The following is a 21726-nucleotide window of genomic DNA, read 5'->3' on the forward strand; positions in this document are numbered from 1 at the left end:
GCCGTGAGCTCTTTATTATTGAAAAATATTGTTATTAATTTTTTTGTGGAAAAATTAAAATATTGGGCACTTGAGGTGCAAATTGTGATATATTGTGATATTGATACGCATGCGGTGGTATAAGGTCTGGGTGTTGAAATGCATGCGGTGAGATAAGGGTGGCTTGATACGCGTGGCTAGTAGGGGTGACTACTAGAAGTCATGCGGTGTGATAAGGGTGGCTAAAACGCGGGATGCTATTTCGGGAAAAAATATTTTCTTTAAATAAATTGTAAAGTCTCCCGCGGTGATATAAGGAAATGAGATTTTGTGAATTTATTTATGATTTGGGACTACGAGGCGGTACCTCGGGAGTGCCCTTGTTGATATTGATTTATAGCTGCAGTTGCCTTTGATTATTGTTGTGATTTTCTTCAAGTTGAAAAGAATTCTGTTTTGTTTCCACGAGGTATTTATTTGCTATTATTTGATGTAATTAAATGTGACATACTACTTGATTTATTTTCATTGTCATTTTATCTTATAATATTGTTTAAACATTTTATCATGCCATTATTTATTCTCTAGTAGGGCCTGACCTGACCTCGTCACTACTCTACCGAGGTTAGGCTTGGCACTTACTGGGTACCGCTGTGGTGTACTCATACTACGCTTCTGCACATCTTTTTGTGCAGATCCAGGTACATTTTACCAGCCTAGACGTCAGTGAGTTACCTGCGCACGGAGACTTCGAGGTATATCTGCCAGCATCCGCAGACTCCGGAGTCCCCTTCTATCATTTTATGTTGCTTCCTTATATTTTATTTAGACCTTGACTTATAGAGACATTGAGAATAAATTCTTAGAAACTTGTGACTTATTTCTACCGGGTTTTGGGAGTTGTAATCATTTGAATTATAGATTATTTATTTTCAGATATTTATGATTATTCCGCATTGATAGGCTTACCTAGTCTTAGAGACTAGATGCCATCACGACACCCTACGGATGGAAATTTGGGGTCGTGACACTATCGCACCTGCGAGTCCATTTTCGCAGGTGCGAAAACACCAGAACCAGCATACTTCCAGCAGTGCAACGTGACATAAAAATGATCTGAACCTCGTCCGAAACTCACCCGGGCCACCCGGGACCCCGACCAAATATAACAACAAGTCCCATAATATAATAGGACCTACTCGAGGCCTCAAATTACATCAAACAATGTCAAAATCACAAATCATACTCCAATTCAAGTCTAATGAACTTTGAAATTTCCAAATTATACAAACAACATCGGAACCTATCAAATCAAGTCCGATTGACCTCAAATTTTGCACACAAGTCATAAATGACATAACGAAGCTATTCCCACTTTCAGAATCGGATTTTGACCCCAATATCAAAAAGTCAACCCCCCGATCAAACTTCCCAAAAATTCAATTTTTGCCATTTTAAGCCTAATTCCACTACGGACCTCCAAATAATTTTTCGGACACGCTCATAAGTCCAAAATCACCATACGGAGTTATTGGAATCATCAGAATTCAAATCTGAGGTTGTTTACATATAAGTCAACATCCGATCGACTTTTCTAACTGAAGTTTTAAATTACTAGACTAAGTGTTTCATTTCATTCCAAAATCTCTCCGGAACCGAACTAACTAATCCGATAGGTCATAATACAAATATAAAGTACAAATAGAGTAGTACATGGGGGAACGAGGCTGTAATACGCAAAATAATTGGCCGGAATATTACAGTGACGGGCGTGTGGACATGCACCGTGTGGATTGTGACTTGGTTTTGTCCATAAAATTTCTACGTGCTAGAGTAATGGAGCAGTGATTCATGTTAGAAATCATGTTTAGGCTATATGTTTATCCTGTTCGGACTTATTGAGGTCATTTCTGTTGTTGAGTTATTTGCTTAAATTGCTATTACATACTGAGTCATATTCATTCATTTGCATATCATATCTCAGTCTCTATTATCGTTTGTTGTCACATCATGTTATCATTGTTTGGGCTGGTTGGCATGACATTCACGAGCCCGAGAGACTGGAGAGATTGATGACTGAGTAAGGTCAAGGGCCTGATTATGAGTGATGATTATGGGATCGGGCTGCACGCCGCAACATGACATATTGGCTTTATATATGTTATTATTATATGGATCGGGTTGCACGCCACAACAGGACTTATAGGCTTTATTATTATAGGATCGGGCTACGTCGCAGCAGGCCAGATTGGCTTATATTAGCGCTTGGGCAGGATCCGCCTCTCCGGAGTCTGACATACCAGCAGTGAGCGCATGCACGATGATATATATATATATATATATATATATACACACACACACACACACACACACACGTGCTTTGGTGAGGGGCTTATGAGCCAGGCACCCGTACATTGCTGAGTGATTTTTTGTTTTTGTGTGTGTGTGTGTGTGTGTGTGTGCACGCGCGCGCGTGCGTATGTGATGAAGTGGGCATTTGAGGTAGACAACTTGAGTACGTTGAGGGCGAGTGTACCTGGGAACATCATCGTGAAATAATTTATTTGACATGCATATTTGGCATGTAGGCATAGAGATGAATTTTTCTAATGCTATACGATATTGTGACATGTAGACATTGAGACGTATATTCCTCATGCTAGACGGCATATGATAATTGATGACCTGACATGCATATTGACATGTAAGCATAAAGGTGTACTTTCATCATGTTATCTGATAATAAAATATCTTATCTGTTGTTGAAAACTTTTGGGAAAAATCATAGTTTTTCTGATATACTCACATTTTTGGTGACTTCGGTGAAAGATTTGGGTTTTACTGTTATACCTGAAAAGCATGCCTATTTTTCATAACTATGAGCGAGCTGAGCTTCATATCTTTGAGTAATACTTGTATTGTTTTCATTATATTGTTACTAGCTGCTCTTGGCTGTTGGTGTTGGTGTTGGACTCTGACCGTTGTCCAAGTTCGTTACTGCTTTCAACCTAAGGTTATGTTTGTTACTTATTCAATACATGGAATCGATTGTACTTATACTATACTTCTGCACCTTGCGTACAAATTTTGGAGTTGATATTGCTGTCTATGGCGGGAGCTGGCATTGAAGATGTACCTGCGTTGCGGTTATAGCTGCCTCCTGTTCTTGGTAGCTTTAGATTTATAAATTTGTTTATGTACGTTTTGAACAGATGATGTATTTATTTCATACTAGCTTTGTAAACTCTAAATCTTAGAAGCCCATGATTTGTACTACCCATCCTCGGGGAATTGTATAAAATTCAATTATTTCATTTTTGACTCTTATCATTATCATTATATTGTGTTTTATTGTTAATTGACTTATTAGGTTAGGTTCCATCATGACTAGTTGGATTTTGGGTCGTGATATTTCCTTCATTTGTTTATTTGCTTAATTGAATGACAAATATGCCTCATATTGCTTGCATTGTGTAGAGAGGACTGAATGTTTGCCACTTTATCACTTCAATATGGGCCACTGGGCCAAGCACCTTAAACCATCAACATAACGGGGAAGTTCACATATAATTGATTTTGGAACCACCTTTTGAAATATAGTCGAAGTTTATAAGATTTTATAAGTTTAGCAATGTTAGAAACAACTTTTGATATACGCGATTGAAGTTGAAAAATTTTTAATCGTAAGTTTTGTCTAAAGTTTGGTATATTGCTTTTGTAAGCAAACTTCGGACAATCATGCCTGAAGTTTGGCTTGCCACGGTTATAATTCTGATATACTTGGATTGAAGTATGGCTTGCCACAGTCAAACTTTCGACATATGCAGCCTAAAGTTTGGCTTACCGAGTACAAACTTGGTAAGCCATACTAATGGCATATGAGCATGAACTTTCATTAATCAATGCCTGGAGTTTCAAAATTAATTTTTTTGAAGTTTAAACTACCAATTCTCATCGCTACCAATATTAATTTCAAGATTTTTCAACAACATCCACTTGATTTAAACTCATTTTTCATATTTGGTACTCAAGACCTGCTTCTTCAAGCTTGTAACAATAATGATTTGACAATGTTTTAAAAAAAGTTCAATAATACCTACTCGACTTAAACTCAATTTTCATATTCGATATTCAAGATCCACTTCTTCAAGCTTGCAATCAGAGGCGGATCTAAAATTTAGAGGCTCAGGGTGCCACAAATATTGAATCTAGCCATGTTATAATTTACAATGCCAAAATAGGGTATAAATTTAATCGATTTGGTCTATTTAGATTTCGGTTCGAGTTATTCGTCTTTGAAGTTAATATAGCTAGACAATTCGATCGAGCAAAAAGATTACGTAAGAATTATGATAACCGGGGAAAAAAACATAAAATTCAATTGGTGTATGTATTTTGTACAAGAAAAAATGGGTCGTTATCAATTTGTATTTAGATACTCAAGGCAAAAGTTTATACTAATAAGCACTCTAAACATTAAAACAGAAGTAAGTTTACGGACATTTTTCAATTTATTAACTTTTTATGAAAATTAAGTCACTCGATATTATATACAATTGTACTACTTTAGAGCAATATGACAATAAAATAAACTTTCATCCTTGATTAGAACTGTAACTTATTCAAGGATTTTTTTTTGTTTCTGCAATAGATTTACTGGAGTTGTGCTTTTGGAGGAAAAGAATTATTTTTTCATAATCTATTGATAAATCATGGAGGAGTTGGGAAAGCGCAACAATGATGATTTTATTTTTGACGAGGAAAAAATAGATTTTTGAAAGATTTGTTTTAATATATTTTATGTTTACTGTTTAAAGAACAAAAGGAGAGAAGAAATTACAAAATAAACTAAGAAAATCAAAGAAAAAGTCTATAGGAACGACTAATAAACAAAAAAGAGTAAGGAAAGATAAGAAGAAACAAAGGAGTAAAGCTCCTCCTGTAATTGTAGCTGTCTTAAATGCACCAAACTCCCGTCACTAGGGTGAAAATGATAATGCCTTGCTACTGGAACCTTGAGTCGTTCTGTTAACGAGGATTCCACTTAAAATATTTGTATACATTTCTTCTATATATACATACTATTGTATAGTCTCGGCCAAAACTTGCGGATGGCGTGCCACCTCGTTTCTTATACATAGATCCGCCCCTGCTTACAATAATGGTGATTATGCCAATGTTTCAATCTTTTCCAACAACACCACTTGATTTAAACTCATTTTTCATATTCGAAATTCAAAACTCACTTGTTTTATAATATATTTGAAACACACTATTAGATAGCAACCAAGAAGAAGAAGTAATTTGCTCTGAAATTTGCCTACACTAGCTACCAGTTAACTTTTTTTGAAAAAAAAAACTTATAATAAATAGACTGTGCTTATTTACCCTTAGTACAAAAGTTATCACTTAATTATATTCTCATGTACAATTTATCAATTATATACAAATAGTGATAAATGAGTATCCCTTAATCTTATGAAATTAAATAGGAGGAAATATCCATTAATATTATATTCCCATTAAATATTTGAAACAAGCTTCTTCTCTTCCCTCATGCTTCTTGCCTTCAAACCCTAGAAAACAAATTGACCCCTCCTCTTCTCCCATATGCCCAATTGGAAATAACAAGATGGTCCATGAAACTTCGGCATTCCTTGTAACGACCCGACCAATTGTTTCGAGCTCTAGCACGTCGTTCGGCGGTTTGAGACCTTGAGTAGCTTCACTTCATATATTATGACTTGTACGTATGGTCTTTTTCGATTTTTGAAAAGTTCAGAGTTGATTTGGAAAGAAAATTCTCAATCCAGAAGCTTTAAGTTGAAAGAGTTGACCAATGTTTGAATTTTGAGTAAACGACCTAGGAATCGGGATTTGAAGGGGGTTGTATAATGATTTTGGATTTGGGCGTATGTTCAGGTTAAGTATCGGATGATCCGGGAGCATTTCGACATTTATTGTGGAAAGCTGGTATTTTTGGAGGTTTAAGAATTTTTTAATTTCGAGTTGAAGTGGACTTTGGTTTTATTGATGTCTGTTTGGGATTCCGAGTCTTGGAATAGGTTCGTATTGTAATTTGTGACTTGTACGTAAAATTTGGCGTCATTCTGAAATGCTTAAGTGTGATTCGTACGAGTTCAGCGAAGGATGAAGGTTTGAAAGTTAAGAAAGTTTAAGAAATTGAGTTTGATCTTTAATTCTTGGTTTCAATATTGTAATTTATGTTCCGAGCCTTTGAACAAGTTTACATAGGATATATAAACTTGGTAGAATAATTGGACGGGGTTCCTCGGACCTCGGGTGAGTTTTGGGGTCATTTCGAACCACTTTTAGACCATTTTAAACTGTTGTTATCGAATGTCGGGGGTGCTCATCGCGATCGTGGAGGTCTGGGTTGCGATCGTGAAGAGCAAAGTGCATTCCAAGCCTTTGTAAATCGCGATCGCGTAGGGAAGGTCGCAATCGCGTAGAAGAATTTTCTGTTGTCAGTAGTCTAACTTCGGGAGCTTATATCTTGTAATCTATAAAGAATTTAGGGATGCTCTAAAAATGAAAGTTGTAACCCTTTAAATCTAGTTTTTACAAAATCAAACGGTTTGTCATTTTGGAATTTTGTACAAAAAATTATGACTATTATATAAAGGGTGTATGTGAAGAAAACATAATTTGTATATCGTGATCGCGGGAAGGAAACGATGCTGGAACTTTTGTTAATCGCGATCGCGAAGAAGGAGGCATGGCAGATATATTAAACATCTAATTTCGGAATTTTGAGCTCATTTCTTCACTTTTAAGTTCTTGGAGCTTATGTGGGGCGATTTGGGGTGATTCTTCAAGATTATTTTCACCATATATCATAAGTTAAGTTATTCCTACTTGTTTCGAGTTAAATACATGTGCTATATATGGATTTTATCATGGAATTTGATAGAAATTGTGGAAATTTTGAAAGAAAACTTAAAAATGATATTTTCGAATTTTGACCACGAAATTGGATATGAAATTAGGAATCAATTATATTTTTGAGTTCATGGTGTTATGGGTAATTTTATTTTCAAACATATTTGGAATCCGGGCGCGTAGGCCTAGTGTTGACTTTGTTGACTTTTCGTGCGGAGTTGGGAATTGTTATGAATTTTTAAATTATGTGTATTGGAGTATATTTTTATTGGTTTGCATGTTGTTTGACTAGTTTCGGATCGATGGGCATCGATTTAGGGTGTTAGAGAGATGTTGGAGCCGGTTATGGAACTTGGGAGTGAGGTAAGTCTCATGTCTAACCTTGTGAGAGGGAATTTACCCCGTAGGTGTTATACTTATTACATGCTATATGTTATGGGAGCTACGCACGTATGAGGTGACAGGTATACGTGCGTATGCTAGAGTTCCTGATTATGTCCGGGTAGAAATAGATTCACGTTATGCTTTAATTGTACTAATTGAGTTATTCTTGCATGTTTAATTACTTTAAGTCACATTATGACTTGAGACTAGACTCGTTATTTTAAATATTTGAAGAGCTACTTGATTAGCCGTAAGGATTGTACTTCTCTTTCGGATTTCTCCCGCATTATGCGCATTAATCGAAAAGTTTCTCTTGAATTCCATAACTCGCATATATATATTTATGAATGGGGTCATAGACCCGTAAAATTTTCATACTCTTATGGGATCAGACTGTTCGCCTTAGTAGGATATTGTAACACACTCTTATGGGATCGGGTTGTTCACCTCGACAAGATATTATAACACACTCTTATGGAATCAGGCCCTTCGCCTCGGCAGTATCACGTATCATATTCTTATGATATCGGTCAATTCGCATCAACAGAATTATGTATCACACTCTTATGGGATATGGTCGTTCGCCTTGGCAGTTCTATGAAACACTCTTATGGGATCGGGCCGCTCGCCTAATCGTGCGAAATGCTTGATAAGGAGTTTGTGTACTCATGAGTTTCCCGACTTGAGATATGACCGTTGATTTGGTATTGACCATTATGTATTCCATTTGGTATCCGATAATTGAGGACTTTTGTGTTCATTGTTCAGCTGTAGACCGTATTGTTTGCCTATATCTGTACTCATTGTTTACTTACCATATTTCATACTTGTCTACTTTGTTATATTTGATTTACTGGACCACTAGTAAGTGTCAATGTCCACCCCTCTTCACTATCTCTTCAGGGTTAGGCTAGATACTTACTAGGTACGTGTTGATTTACGTACTCATGTTGCACTTTTGCACTAAATGTGCAGGATTTGACAGGTTCATGTGGTGGTCATTTGGGCATGTAGGCGCAGCTGCTGAGGGGACATTATACTGAGCTTCATTCCATGCTACAATTCGCGGCACACTGAGTTTACATCATAATTATTTACTTTATCATATCTATCTTGTATTTCAGATAGATATTGTATTGTTATTGTACTTCCTAGTAGATGGTCGTGCACTTGTGACACCGAATTTTGGGGTGTTCTAGAATTTGTTTATGGTTTGCTTTACATTGACACACTATTACTTTATATTGTAATTAAATTGTACGTATCTATGATTTTTTAATGCATTGTTCTATTTATCTAATAAGATTCATTATTTCAAAAATAATAAAATAAATAATTAAGTTGGTAGTTCACTGTTGGCTTGCTTAACGGCGAATTTGGGAGCCATCACGACCTATATTGAGATTTGGGTCGTGACAACTTGGTATCAGAGTACTAGGTTCACTTAGGTCTCACGAGTCATGAGCAAGTTTAGTAGAGTGTTGCAGATCGATACAGAGACGTTTGTACTTATCTTCGAGAGGCTACATGGTTGTTAGGATAACTTCCATTCCTTGATTCCTCATCGTGCGATTTGATTTCATTAAATCTTATGCCTTCGGTGTCTTCCTACTCATTCGTACACGACGTCGAGCATTTGTTATCAGTTGAGCATCGACGAGTTGTGAAGATGCTACATATGTAATGTAGGATGCTTTTCCCAACGAATACAGGCAGACCATTATCGTCACCTTGTAGAGGAGTGTTATGTCATTTCAGCCTAGTGTTGGAGTTGCCTATGGTCGAGATTTGATATTTCCGAATTTGGTGGAATTCTTGTTAATATTGCGGTGTCCCTATCCTTGATTGAATGCATTGAGGCTTATCGGCATGTTGACCTTCATCTGTTTGCCTCTGGGCACGGTGTTGTGAGATGGAACCTACGAGGAAGTTATTAGAGATGGCTGTGTGTTGTGACTTCAAGATCGAATCATCATTTCTAGTGTTGATGGTTCGAGGGAGATGATCCCTGAGGTTGTCTCCGTGCTTAGGAATTTTGAATGTGATGAGAAGGGCATGCTTTAAATGTAGGAAAATGTGAGTATTCGATTATTGTTCTGGATGCAATACGACTTCGAGTTTCAAATATGGTATTGGACCTTCAGGTGATGTTAATAAATGAAGAGATTCTTACGGCTGGCGAATCAGTGTGGACCCAGGGAGATTATTTAATTTCATAATGGAGGTAACTATTTTAATAAAGTTAGAGCAGGTCGATATAAGGTTACGCAGGTGGGCTATCTCCTGTGAGTAGGTTAGTGGTTGCATGGATTTGAGGCGGTTCCTATGAAGAGTTCTACTTTCTGCCCAACATGGGATGCATATTTTGCGATGTGAGCTTGGGTCGCTTGAAAAAGACAGTATGTCCCTTAGGAGGTTGAGCGTGCGATGGTGGCTAATAATTCAATATGTGTTATGATTGGTGCAACAAGAGCTTGTGAGAAGTTGGCCGAATAACGGTGCGAGATCATGGTAACTGGGAAGAATAAGTCGTTGTGGGGTATGGATCTATGTGATTGGAGTGTGAAGCTAAGTGGGGGAGTCCACCGTCTACAATTGGGTCATGTGGTTATGTGCATGTGCAGATTTTGGTCATCAGTGCATTGGTGGATTAGTTATGACCAAGGAAGAAAAACAAACATCAAGGGTATTTTGGGCAAGGAATTTGACGTATATGTGCTACATTTCACCTTATCGATGCATGTGTAGATATTGGGGATGACTAAGAATTTATGCTTCTTGTGGATGCGATGTGCAAGGAACTTAAATCAGTAGGGCAATAGCATAACTATTATTGACCTGACAAGAATTCATCCGGTTGCTTATTTGGAAGTGTTCATGTGCTAGTAGAGCACTGGAGTTTGGTTATATATTCGGGACCAGGTCAGAGTTGGTGACTCTCAACAATGGTTCTAGTGGGTTCAAGAATTAAAGTGCGGTGTTTAAGGATTTGGGTTCATTATGTGGCTGGGGACTGGGTTTTATGGCAGAGTGTGAAGAATACTTCAGGAATTTCTATGTTATCATCGGGTCTACGGTGCAGTGTTAGAGAAATGGGAGAAACAACTTCGGATTCGCACGAGGGATTCTAGACGGGTGTATCAACGGGAGATACTATTGAGTGCATGTCGATGGTATGCGATGGCTGATAGGTATTGAGACGATGTGGTCTTGTGATTTGGGTAACTCGGGATAAGTGTAGTATCAGATCAGTTATTTGTTTGAATAGAACTATTAGTTCGAAGGCAAGTAAAGAGTAAATTGGGAAAAGTAGAGTTAGTTAGTAATGGTTTGAATCAACAGGGTGGTGGAAATGATCAGTTTTTTCGGTGTGGTAAAGCTATACCGGTGGTTAGTCGTTGTACGTGCAGGCTTGACAGCCGCCGTGGTTTGATTGATTTAGAGGTATTTGATTCGTATGGCTTGGTTATGTGTGAATGGATCCCAGAAGAGTTATGGTAGTTTACACCGCGACTTGAGGTTTGCATTTTTGTGGTTATGAGTGGCGATTCTTCTTCTGAGATGAGTTAAGTGAAAGGTTTCGAGCTAATGAAGTATTAACTCTATTGATGGTTCAGGGGATTATGATGAAGTTCTTATACTCTCGAGTAGCAACATGATATGTGCAGTGAGTGGTATGGAGATTGGAAGTTGAGGATTAGGGTTGCAGTTTAGTTTTGTTAAAAATATCACCCGGGGGGGGGGGGGGGGAATCGCGCCGTTCGGCTCGGCAGTATTACGTATCATATTCTTATGGGATTAGGTCGTTCGGCTCGACAGAATTATGTATCACACTTTTATGGGATCAAACTGTTCGCCTCGGCTGTTCTATCAAATACTCTTATGGGGATGGGGACGCTCGCCTCGGCAGAATCGTGCAAAATGCTTGATAAGGAGTCTGTGTACTTATGAGTTTCCCGACTTGAGATGTGACCGTTGATTTGGTATTGACCATTACATATTACATTTGAGGAGGTATCCGACAATTGAGGACTTTTGTGTTCATTGTTCAGCTGTAGACCGTATTATTTGCCTATATCTGTACTCATTATTTATTTACCATGTTTCATACTTGCCTACTTTGTTATATTTGATTTACTCGACCACTAGTAAGTGTCAATGTCGACCCCTCGCCACTACCTCTTCGGGGTTAGACTAGATACTTATTGGGTACACGTTGATTTACGTACTCATACTGCATTTCTGCACTAAATGTGCAGGATTTGACAGGTTCATTTGGTGGTCATTTGGGCACGTAGGCGCAGTTGCTGAGGGGACATTATTGTGAGTTGCATTCCATGTTACGATTCGCGTCACACAGAGTTTATATCATAATTATTTACTTTATCCTGTCTATCTTCTATTTCAGACAAATGTTGTATTGTTATTGTACTTTCAAGTAGATGGTCGTGCACTTGTGACACCGAATTTTGGGGTGTTCTAGAATTTATTTATGGTTTTATTTAAGTTCTAATCGAATACAATTGAATTTTCAATTGATTCACTGATGAAGTATCCGAGGAAAGTACTAATAAGCTGATCGAGAATAAAATATTCAAGACTATGTCGATTGTACACATCTTGGAGCATCTAGTCACTCATTGTACCGACGCATCTGGTCACTTAAACTCCAAGATTTGTTTTCTTATTTATTCAGCGATCAAGCATTTGAATATGATCAGTTGAGAATAAATCATCAACGCTTGTCATATTTATGTAAGTGTAAATTATCATAAATAAAATAAAATCATACACTTTATTATAACCTATTACACGTATACAGATATGAAGTGTAATTTATTCGAAAGCATATTGTTGATAAATATTATATATATATATATATATATATATATATATATATATATATATATATATATATATAATTGATCAAGTTTAATTGATATAGTCGCTGTATCCAACATGCTATGATACCCTTAATGTCTTGGTAAATAGATAATAAAGTGTATCACTGATGTAATGCTATAGTAAAACTTAAGATGTAGTGCTATATATAAATTTAATTATAAATTAATTTATTACAATGTTTAAACACAAAATTGAACAGTATCGGGTGCAAGTTAATTAATAAAATTTTATTAAGGTACAAATAAAGAAAGAAAGCATATATTAAGTATGCAAAATGCTAAAAACAAAAACTTTTGTATGGTACAACTTTTGTAAGATGTTGATAAGTTATTAATAAAAAATTATTATTAAAATTTTTAAAAATTAGTTTCTGACCAAATTCGGTCGTTATTTTTGAGGTCAAACGGTCAAACATTATTTTATTATTACCGACCTACATTTTCGACCGCTGTCGGTCGGTAATATTTTAATTAGACTGGCAGACGGTTCTTCTTCCCCATTTTCATCGTTTTCCTCTCTTCTTTCTCTCTTCTATCTCTCGTTGTCACATCTTTTTGCCCAAATCTCACCCAAAATCATGTCACCAACCCCCAAGTCTACGGTCGCCAAACGTTAGCGACCATTATTTTTTCGACGAATTAAAGTTGGTCGGAAATCGATCGGTTTTTCTTGGATTCCGACCGATTTAAGGTCAGTTTTTCTGGTAGTGTTCTACTTCGAATTTTCAATACAAACCACCTCAAAACTCTACCAAATTATCCCAAAATTGAGATTCAAACTCTTTAAGATGTAGCCAATCTATTCTAAGAACACTCACTCAAAAGGAAGTAAAACATTGACCCTTTTTTTGGCTACAAATAACTAATTGGCTAATATTGATAGTATTTGACTAATATTAATAGAAGAATTAACCCAAATAGCCGCCCACACTATGACACTTAAACTAAAAAATAGCCGGTGAATGTATAATATATGCATAATTTATGTATTACATGTGTATAATTGTGTATAATCAATGTATAATCTATATATATGGCTAGAAAAAGTAAACAATTAATATGGCCGGCTATATGTGTAAATATCCCATTTTAATACTATTTTATGAATTAATCAATTTTTATGATAAGTTGCTTCTAAGGGGACATAGTTGATAATTTCCCTAAGTAGGAGCTACTACTACTAAAAGTTGAAATCCTTGCTATGCATTTATATTTCCTATGCTAGCTACTTTAGAGATAGATCTGCTAAAAAGGTGCCTGGACCAGATAATCGTGTCACCTATTAAGAACTCGTTTGTCCATAAATTATTTTTCCTTTTTTGGGAAAAGGGGCAAAAATGTCTCCAACGTATTGAAAATGGCTCAAAAATACCCTTCGTTAACCTTTTAGTCCGCAAATATCTCTAACGTTTGTTTTTGGGCTCAAACTTACCGTTATATCTAACAGAAGGGCCAATAATACCCCTAACGTATTGAAAATGGCTTAGAAATATACTCCGTTAATCTTTTGGTCCGCAATTGCCCCTAACGTTTGTTTTTGGGCTCAAACTTACCCCTATATCTAACAAAACTAACCTAGTCAATTTTTTGACTTTAAACCATGTGGTATTTTCTTAATCCGCCAGGTGTATTATTTATATTAAATAAAATCCACCTGTATCTTTTAAAATATCCAACGACCCTAACCCGCTCCTATATATTTGGACGGTCGGCTAAAAATAATTACATTCGCTAGTTAAATTGTGATGACCCAAAATGTCATCTTTAAATTTAATAATTAATTCTGTATTCTAAGACCTCAAAAAGTACTATTTATCATTTCTCGACTTGCGTGTGCAGTCTGTAAAATTTTATGAAAAGTTTTTATGTAAAAAATGGATTAAAATATGAATTAGAGCTTTAAAACTCAACTGAGTTAACATTTTGAGAAAATGGACTCGGATCAGTGTTTTGACAGTTCCAGTAGGTCCGTATCGTGAATTGGGACTTGGGCATATGCCTAGAATCAAATTCCGAGGTCCCTAGTCCGAGATATAGAATTTTGATGAAAAATTAAAAGTTTAAGTTCAAATAGTGACCGGATGTCGAATTATGTGCAAACGACCCCGAAATAGATTTTTGATGATTCCAACAGCTTCGTATGGTGATTTTGGATTTAGGAGCGAGATCGAAATTTTATTTGGAAGTCCGTAGTGGAATTAGGCTTGAAATGCCGAAAGTTGAATTTTTGGGAAGTTTGATCGAGGGGTTGACTTTTTGATATCGGGGTCGAAATTTGATTTTGAAAATTTGAGTACCTCTGTTATGTCATTTATGACTTGTGCGCAAAAGTTGAGGTAAATCGAACTTGATTTGATAGGTTTCGGAGTCATTTGTAGAAATTAGAAATTTCAAAGTTCATTAGGCTTGAATCTATGTGTGATTCGTGTTTTAGTGTTGTTGGATGTGATTTGAAGGCTCGACAAGTTCGTATGATATTTTAGGACTTGTTGGTACATTTGGTTGAGGTCCCGGGGGGCCTCGAGTGAGTTTCAGATGGTTAACGAATCAAATTCGGACTTAGAAGAAATAGCTGAAGTTTCTGCACTCTGTTGCATTCGCACCTGCGGAAAATCTATCGCAGAAGCAAGCCTGGCAAGCACAGATGCGCAAATGGACTATGGGGCAATGGTCGCAGGTGCGAGGGAAATTCCGCAGCTGCGTGAGCGCAGATGCGGAGGGATGCGCACAGAAGCGGCCTGCGCAGGAGCGCAAACAGGCGCGCATGTGCGGGCAAAGGTGCAGATGCGGGACTTTTTCCGCACATGCGGTTGGCGCAGAAGCATCCAAGTTGCCGCAGATGCGAAAATCCCTGGACAGTACAAAAACAGAGGGGTTCCGAGCTTTTGCCATTTTTTTGGCATTTCAAGCTCGGGTTGGGCAATTTTGAGCAAGGTTTTCACGGAAAAACTTGAGGTAAGTCCCTTGTGATCATTTCTACTCCATAATATTGAATTATCATCAAACAATCCGACTAGATTATATTTTTTGAGGTGTAAATCGGGGGTTGGAACTTAGAGATTTGAAAATACGATTTGAAGCTTTGAGGGTCGAGTTGGGATCTGATTTTGATAAAATTGGTATGGTTAGACTCGTAGTTGAATGGGATTTCGGATTTTGTAACTTTTGTCGAGTTCCAAGACGCCATTTTTGAGTTATTTTCGGATTTTTATTGAAAAATGTAGTATTTTCTTACAGAATTAATTCTATATTTTTTGTTGACTGTATCGAATTAATTATGACTAGATATGAGTCGACCAGAATCGGAAAAATCGAGGAAAAAATATACTACTTGGTTAAATTGGAGCAAGTCAAGGTAAGTGACTTGTCTAACCTTGTGTGGAAAAATTTTTCCCTAGGATTGATATTAATTGTAATATGATGAAAGTCATGTACACGAGGTGACGAGTGTGTACACGGACTAAATGTGAAGGATTATGTTTTTAAATTGTGAAGATCACTGTTGCATATTGATTAATTTATTAAATCTTGTTATTTTCTTCATCATTGATTTGATTTGTATACTTTAAATTTGCTTGACCTTTTTCGACTAATTATTTTACCTGTTTGGTTGAAACTTGGTTTCTTTTATTTTGTGCATTATTTGAAATTAATTTTCTTTAAATTAAATATTATTAATATGAAGTATTTGACATTTTAAATTTGGTATTGAAGCAACGTATTAAAGATTTTGAAATATTATTTTGCTAAATTATTTATTCCAAAATATTTTTGTAAGATTTTTGTACTCATTGTGATGGAGCCGTGGGCTCTTTATTGTGGAAAAATATTATTGATAATTTATATTGGCATGAGCCGTGATCTCTTTAGTGTGAAAAATATCGTTGATTTATTTTGGCAAATTGAAATATTTGGGCACTAGAGGTGCAAATTGTGATGTATTGTGATATTGATACGCATGCGGTGGTATAAGGTTTGGGTATTGAAACACATGCAGTGAGATAAGGGTGGCTTTTTACTCGTGGCTAGTAGGGGAACTACTTGAAGTCATGCGGTGTGATAAGGATTGCTAAAACGCGGGATGCTATTTCGGAAAAAATATTTTCTTTAAAATAAATTGTGAAGGCTCCCGCGGTGAGATAAGAAAATGAGATATTGTGAATTTATTTATAATTTGGGACTACGAGGTAGTACCTCGGTAATGCCCTTGTTGATATTGATTTATGGCCATAGTTGCCTTCGATTAATTGTTGTGATTTTCATAAAGTTGAAAGGAATTCTGTTTTGATTCCACGAGATATTATTTGCAATTATTTGGTGTCATTAAATGTGACATACTATTTGATTCATTTCCATAGTCATTTTATCTTATTAAATTGTTTAAACATTTTTCCATGTCATTATCTATTCTCCAGTAGGGCCTGACCTCACCTCGTCACTACTTTATCGAGGTTAGGCTTGGCACTTACTGGGTACCTCTGTGGTGTACTCATACTACGCTTCTGCACATCATTTTGTGCAGATATAGGTATATCTTACCAGTCTAGACGTCAATGACTTACCTGCGCATAGTGACTTCGAGGTAAATCTGACAGCGTCCGCAGACTCCGGAGTCCCCTTATATCATTTTATGTTGCTTCCTTATTTTTATTTAGACCTTGATACATAGAAACATTGAGAATAAATTTTTAGAAGCTTGTGACTTATTTCTATCGGGTTTTAGGAGTTGTAATTATTTGAATTGTAGTTTATTTATTTAAGATATTTATGATTATTCCGCATTTACAGGCTTACCTAGTCTTAGAGACTAGGTGCCATCACGACCTCTTACAGAGGGAATTTGGGGTTGTGACAAGTTGGTATCAAATCCCTAGGTTCATAGGTGTTATGAGTCACAAGCAGGTTTAGTAGAGTCATGTGGATCGGTACAGAGACGTCTGTACTTATCTTCGAGAGGCTATGGAACTGTTAGGAAATATTCACTTCTTTGATTCCTTATCGTGCACCTTTGTTGATTTCAAAGTCTTAAACAATTGTATTTCTATTCTCTCACAGAGGGTGAGGACACGCATAACTGGATCTGATGATCAGACACCCGTGCCCCCTATTGGAGCCGCAAGAGGCCGGGGTCGGGGCAGAGGCAGAGCCAGAGGCCGAGGAAGACCATGTGGTGAAGCCAGAGTACCTGCACGAGCTGCTGCACTAGAGCCACCAGTAGCTCCAGTTGGAGAACAGGCAGCTGAGACGCCTGTTACTACTCCTGCACTTCAGGAGACTCTCCCAGTTTTTGAGCATGTTTGGCACTCTAGCTCAGGCAGGGTTAATTCCACTTGCTCCTGCTACATCTTATGCCGGGGGAGGAGCACAGACTCCCGTCGCCTGCACTCCAAAACCACGGGCCCAAGTTGACCATGCCCTAGAGGTTATACCGGTGCAGCCAGTTGTCCCAGTTTGGCCTGAGATTAGGACAACAGTTTTAGAGGGGTAGCAGCTCAGGCTCGAGAGGTATAAGAAGTACCACCCTCCCACTTTCAGCGGTTTAGATTCAGAGGATGCTTAGGGTTTTCTGGAGGAATGTCACTGTATCCTTCGTACTATGGGTATTGTGGATTCCAATGGGGTTTCTTTCACGGCATTCCAGTTTAGAGGAGCAGTCTACCAGTGGTGGAGGGCATATGAATTGAATAGTCCCGCTGAGGCATCTTCACTCACTTGGACTCAATTTTCAGATATGTTCTTAAGGGAGTATGTTCCTCACAGTCTTAGAGATGCATGGCACGCAGAGTTTGAGCAGTTGCGCCAGGGTTCTATGACCGTGTCAGAGTATGCGGTCCGATTCAGTGATTTGTCTAGGCATGCACCAGCCTTAGTTGCTACTGTTCGAGAGTGGGTTCACAGATTTATTGAGGGTCTTCACCCTAGTATCAGATACAGTATGGCCCGAGAGCTAGAGATGGACATCACATACCAATAGGTGGTGTCAATTGCTAGGAGATTGGAATGTATGCGGACTCGGGAGAGGGAAGAGAGGGAAGCTAAGAGACCCCGAGATTCTGGCACATATAATAATTCTCGTGCCCCAGTTGCAGCCCGTCATGGTAGAGGTTATGTGAGTCATCCTATTCATTCAGCACTTCCAGCTTCCAGTGGTATTCTGACTACTCCCAGACCTCAGGTTCCATATTATGAACCACCGGTGTCTTTTGTACCTCCTGTACGGGGTGCTTTCAGCGGACAATCTAGTCGATTAGGCCCGAGCCAGTCCCAGCAGCCACGTCCTCCGAGGGCTTATTTTGAGTGTGGTGACACTCGTCATATCATGGGGGATTGCCCCATACTTAGGAGGGGTGCACCTCCACGGATTTCTCAGGCCCTACCTATTCCACATGGTCCTCAGGCTTCTCAGGCCATGATTACTGCACCAGTTGCCACTCCACCTGCACATCCAGCTAGAGGTGGAGGTCGGGCAGGTAGAGGTCGCCCTAGAGGGGGAGGCCATGCCAAATATTATGCCTTCCTGCTAGGACAGATGTTGTTGCATCCGATTCTGTTATCACAGGTATTATTTCGGTTTGTCATAGAGATGCGTCTGTCTTATTTGATACAAGATCAACTTATTCTTATGTGTCATCTTATTTTCCCCCGTATTTAGGCATATCACGTGATTCCTTGAGTTTTTCTATTTATGTATCTACACCCGTGGGTGAATCTATTATTGTGGACTGTGTGTATCGGTCGTGTTTAATTGTTATCAGTAGTTTTGAGACCAGAGCTGATTTATTATTGCTCAGTATGGTGGATTTCGATATTATTTTGGGCATGCACTGGTTGCCGTCCTATCACGCTATTATTCATTGTTACGCCAAGACGGTGACGTTGGCTATGCCAGGTTTACCACGGCTAGCGTGGAGAGGTACCTCGGATCATGTTCCTAGTAGGGTTGTTTCATTTCTTAAAGATCGACGAATGGTTGAGAAGGGGTGTGATGCGTATCTGGCCTATGTGAGAGATGTTAGTATTGATACTCCTACAGTAGAGTCAGTATCTGTAGTAAGGGATTTTCTTGATGTATTCCAGTGGATTTTTCGGGTATGCCACCTGACAGGGATATTGACTTTGGCATTGATTTGTTACCGGGCACTCAACCCATTTCTATTCCACCATACCGTATGGCCCCAACAGAGTTGAAAGAATTAAAAGAATAGTTACATGAGTTGCTTGATAAGGGTTTCATTCGGCCCAGTGTATCGCCTTGGGGTGCTCCCGTCTTATTTGTAAAGAAGAATGATGGTTCTATGTGGATGTCGGTCAGCTCAGTCCACACATCAGATTACTCGGAGTGCTCCAGTTTACAGTGCACCACCGATACGAGATTCTTACAGTGGTTATTCCAGTTATCCGGCACAAACTCAGTACGTGCAGTCGCGACCTAGGAGGGGTTGTTATGAGTGTGGTGATACTAGACATATTATGAGAGATTGTCCTAGATTTGGGAGGGGTGGATTTCATCAGAACACTCCAGCCACAAGCTTTATTGTAGTTGATACTCCACGTGCACAGTCAGCTAGAGGTGGAGGACAGGCAGGTAGTGGGCGCTTAAGAGGTGGAGGCCCGACCCATTGATTTAATCACTATGATTTGGCTAAGGACAAAACACCAGATGGTGTTGTTACAGGTACGATCCTGATTTTATTATAAAAGGATATTTACCTTAATTTGATTCGATTATGAATATTGAGGTGAATCCTCCTATTATGCTCCACTTATGGGTGAGCTTCGTAAATTTGTGTCTCACTTATATATTTATCCCTATTGGGAGATTTAAAGATGTGAACCTGTGTCTGTCATTTTATTTTTGGTACACCATTGAGGGCTATAAGCCCAAAAGTAATTTTTATTATTCATTACAACAAGTTTAATGTGTTTCAGAATAGTTGATTCTAATTTTTATGAATTATATGCCCTACCGGTAGGAGGGTTAATTATATGTTGTGAAAATTATTTATGAAATATATTGAAAAGAAGAAAGAAAGGAAATTAAAAATTTTAGTCGGCACAATATGCAACATACTTGTGATTCGGAGTTGAGGACGAGATCCTTGCATTTGTTTTACATGATGTGAAATATTTAAATCGGGCTGCAAGCCGCGATGGAATTTATGTAAGGACGAGGTCCTTGTGGTGAAATATTTATGAGTTTAAAATTTTCCCTTTGTGAAATTTAATTGTACAATAGTATTAATAGGGAGTCATGCATGTTAGGCTTATTTGATAATTCTTGTATATTTTTCTGTACATATTCACCCATTTTGGTGCTGTAAACATTGAGTTTTAACCTATGAGATGAGTGCCCAGGTGGCGTTAAATGTCACTCATTAATCCGAGTAAGCAATCATGAGGTCTTCATGCCTCACATTCTGTTGTAAGTGTTGTGAAAAATTCGAAATGAGGTGGTGGTTAATATGAGATTAATTGATGATGCTGGAATTAATTATGAACATCTTTTAAGACCAGAGATGTGGTGATGAGCATACATATGATGTGCTTCATGTCCTGATATCATTATGATAATGTAGTGCTTGTAATGTTGAGATTGGTGTTATTGATATATACCTTGTGGTATTATGTTGGATTGTGGATGTGTTGTTAAGAGTTATTTTGGTGTTACTCTGGCAGGTGGATAGGCCCAATTACAGGGGAGACTCTCCCGAAATTTCTGAAAAATTTGGGAGTTAGTAAAATTTGAAGGATTGAGATTTGCAAAGGAAGAGATAAGTTATGTTAAGTGTTTGAGGGCGAATGATCCTAAGCGGGGGAGAATGTAACACCCCAGAAATTTTTTGAAGTACTTCAACACTATCAAGAAAATTGATGTGTGCGTAGGCACGGGTTGCTATAGCCAGTTGAGACTAATACCGTGCGTTGTTGTAAAAAATCAGACCTTTTGAAATATTGGAGTATAAGAAATTGATCATAAAGTCTACAAATATGGATAAAAGAAATAATCTCAAATGAGATAATGTTGTCGGGCTTATCTCAAATGCGGTAACGTGGAATCAACCATGAGTATATGTGTAAAAGTAAAATCATCCTTTTGGTAACCTCAGAATAATTCTTAGAACGTTCGAGGACGAACGTTTGTTTAAGAGGTGGAGAATGTAACGACCCGACTTGTCATTTTAAGAATTAAAGCTCAGTTCAGTGACTTATGATCTCGAGAAGCTTCGTAATATGTATTATGACATACGGGTGTGGTCGAGTTTGATTTACTGAAGATTCAGAATTTAATTAAAAGAGCAATTCTTATTTAGAAGTTTAAATGGAAATAGTGGACCGGAGAGTTGACTTTTGAGCAAACGACCCCGGAATTGTTTCCTATGAATTTTAATGAAGTTATACAATTAATTTGGTTAGATTTGAGCGGTCCGGAGGTCAATTTAAGCAAGAAGACGATCTTGGAATATCGGCATAACTTCAAAAAGGTAAGTGTCTTGCTTAACTTCGAGTGGGGGAATTATCCCTTAGGCATTGAGTCTTATGTGCCATTTGTGAAATA

The sequence above is a fragment of the Nicotiana tomentosiformis genome, chromosome 8 (assembly GCF_000390325.3).
Source record: "Nicotiana tomentosiformis chromosome 8, ASM39032v3, whole genome shotgun sequence".
In the NCBI taxonomy this organism is placed as follows: Eukaryota; Viridiplantae; Streptophyta; class Magnoliopsida; order Solanales; family Solanaceae; genus Nicotiana; species Nicotiana tomentosiformis.